Here is a 3129-nt window from a genome sequence, read left to right as displayed (position 1 = left end):
GGGACACTGCACGCACACGACGCCCCCTCCAGGTGCACGCACGTAGGCCGGGCCGGGTGCACACCCGACGCCCTAGCAAGGTGCGCGCACCCGGGCAGGGCTCACACTTGGCGAACGGGGCGCACTTCGCGAGGGAGGGTGTGCACCTCGACGGGGGTGGGTGGCCGGGGTGGATTCGCACGTGGGTCGCGGTTTGCTAAGTACACACTGCGACAAGCTCATAACGGGTGCGATCATACCAGCATTAGTGCACCGGATCCCATCAGAACTCCGCAGTTAAGCGCGCTTGGGCCGGAGTAGTACTGGGATGGGTGACCTCCCGGGAAGTCCCGGTGTTGCACCCTTTTTTAGTTTTTCGCCGGGCGTCGCAATGCTATTTGAATAAACCTTTTGCCCGTTTGCGTTCTCGTCGGGGCCGGGCCGGGCCGGGGTGCGCTGCCCGCACTACCGCGCGCGCGGGGGCGACACCGAGCGCGCACCCGAGGCACCCCGAGCACACAGGCCACGGTGCAACCCGGGCGTTGTGCGCGCACCCCGGTGCGCCCGAGGTGCTGCGCGCGCACCCAGGTGAAATCGGTGTGCACCTCGGCCAGTGCGCGCTCGGTCGAGTCGCGCACGTTGGCCAAGGTGCACGGTGATGTTTCTTACTCTAAGGTTCCGCACCAGACGCCCGGGACAGGTGAGCGAAGCTGGGCGGGGCCGGGTGCGCGGCCGGGGCAGGTGCACGCAGCTGGAGAGAGCTTTGGAGCACACTTCGGAGCGCACCAATGATGCGCTCCATTCAAAAGTTTCCTGAAAAGGCAAAAAAAGTTGAGATTATAGAATTTCCCACTTGAGAGATTGTAAAAAAAAAAAATTTAAAATGAAGGAAACGCGGGTGCCAAGGTGTGCGCAGCCCAGCCAAGGTGTGCGCACCAAGGCGCCCACCCTGGCGAAGGTGCACGCAAGGTGCGCACCCGAGGCAAACCGGACAATTAACCCAACTTTCGACTTCGCGCGCACCTTGGAGCGCACTTCGGAGCGCTCCTTGGTGCGCACCAATCTTGGGCACCTCGGAGTGCACCATGGCGCCCACCAAGGTGCGCACCCGGGGCAAACCGAGCTCCGACTTCGTGCGCACCTTGGAGCGCACGAAAGGTGCGCACCATGGCGCCCACCAAGGTGCGCAGCCCAGCCAAGGCGTGCGCATCAAGGTGCGCACCCTGGCGAAGGTGCGCACCCGGGGCAAACCGAGCTCCGACTTCGTGCGCACCTTGGAGCGCACAAAAGGTGCGCAACCCAGCCAAGGTGTGCGCACCCCGGTCAAACCGAGCTCCGAATCGTGCGCACCAGAGGTGCACGCCATCGTGCGCACCTTGGAGCACACTTCGGAGCCCTCCTTGGTGCGCGCCGATGTTGCGCACCTCGGAGCGCACCCGGGGAAAACAATGCAATTAACCCGACTTTCGACTTCGTGGGCACCTCGGAGCGCTCTCGGGTTCGCACCTCGGAGCACACCGAGGTGCGCACCTTTGATGCGCTGCCTTCACCAATTTCCAGAAAAGGCAAGAAAACATTGAGAAGGTGTGCGCACCGAGGTGCCCACCCTGGCGAAGGTGCACGCGAGGTGCGCACCCGGGGCAAACCGGGCTCCGACTTCGTGCACGCCGCACCTTGGAGCACACTTCGGAGCGCTCCTTGGTGCGCACCAGGGCGCGCAACCCAGCCGAGGTGCCCACCCCGGCGAAGGTGCACGCGAGGTGCGCACCCGGGGCAAACCGGGCTCCGACTTCGTGCACGCCATGGTGCCCACCGCGGCGAAGGTGCACGCGAGGTGCGCACCCGGGGCAAACCGGGCTCCGACTTCGTGCACGCCGCACCTTGGAGCACACTTCGGAGCGCTCCTTGGTGCGCACCATGGTGCCCACCAGGGCGCGCAACCCCGCCGAAGGTGCACGCGAGGTGCGCACCCGGGGCAAACCGGGCTCCGACTTCGTGCACGCCGCACCTTGGAGCACACTTCGGAGCGCTCCTTGGTGCGCACCATGGTGCCCACCAGGGCGCGCAACCCCGCCGAAGGTGCACGCGAGGTGCGCACCCGGGGCAAACCGGGCTCCGACTTCGTGCACGCCATGGTGCGCACCGCGGCGAAGGTGCGCACCCGGGGCAAACCGGGCTCCGACTTCGTGCACGCCGCACCTTGGAGCACACTTCGGAGCGCTCCTTGGTGCGCACCAGGGCGCGCAACCCAGCCGAGGTGCCCACCCCGGCGAAGGTGCACGCGAGGTGCGTACCCGGGGCAAACCGGGCTCCGACTTCGTGCACGCCGCACCTTGGAGCACACTTCGGAGCGCTCCTTGGTGCGCACCATGGTGCCCACCAGGCCGCGCAACCCAGCCAAGGTGTGCGCACCAAGGTGCACGCGAGGTGCGCACCCGGGGCAAACCGGGGTCCGACTTCGTGCACGCCGCACCTTGGAGCACACATCGGGGCGCTCCCGGGTTCGCACCGGCGTTGCGCACCGTGGTGGGCACCTCGGAGCACACCAAGGTGGGCAGCGAGGTGCGCACCTTTGATGCGATGCCTTCACTAATTTCCATAAAAGGCAAAAAAAAAACGAGATTTTAAAATTTCCGTTTTGAAAGATAGTGAGAAAAAGGGAATGCTGGTGCCATCTTGAGCCCGCCCTGGTGCGCAGCCCAGCCAAGGTGTGCGCACCAAGGTGCCCACCCTGGCGAAGGTGCGCGCCCGGGCAATTAATCCAACTTCCAACTTCGCGCGCGCCAGGGTGGGAGCGCACCCAACAACCGGGCCTGGGAAGAGCCAATGCGAGAAACCCCACCAAACGCTCTGACAAAAAAAGAGGGGGCGCTCCAGTAACCCCGCTTCGGAGCGCACCCTGGGCAAACCCAGCCAAGGTGCCCACCCCGGCCAAGGTGCAGGCGAGGTGCGCACCCGGGGCAAACCGGGCTCCGACAACGTGCACGCCGCACCTTGGAGCACACTTCGTAGCGCTCCCGGGTGCGCACCTCAGAGCACACCAAGGTGGGCAGCGAGGTGCGCACCTTTGATGCGCTGCCTTCACTAATTTCCAGAAAAGGCAAAAAAAAAAGGAGATTTTAAAATTTCCGTTTTGAAAGATAGTGAAAA

General features: G+C 64.6%; 1 non-coding gene across 1 annotated transcript; it reads left to right on the top strand.

Annotated features, from left to right (window-relative positions):
* The first annotated feature begins 225 nt into the window (after positions 1–225).
* Positions 226–344, top strand: LOC131865246 (5S ribosomal RNA). Its single transcript, XR_009363975.1, has one exon. It is a non-coding gene; the product is annotated as a 5S ribosomal RNA (ribosomal RNA).
* Positions 345–3129: the final 2785 nt, after the last annotated feature.

Source organism: Cryptomeria japonica, unplaced genomic scaffold (assembly GCF_030272615.1).
Source record: "Cryptomeria japonica unplaced genomic scaffold, Sugi_1.0 HiC_scaffold_107, whole genome shotgun sequence".
Classification (NCBI taxonomy): Eukaryota; Viridiplantae; Streptophyta; class Pinopsida; order Cupressales; family Cupressaceae; genus Cryptomeria; species Cryptomeria japonica.
This window is presented reverse-complemented; position numbering and strand designations above follow the sequence as displayed.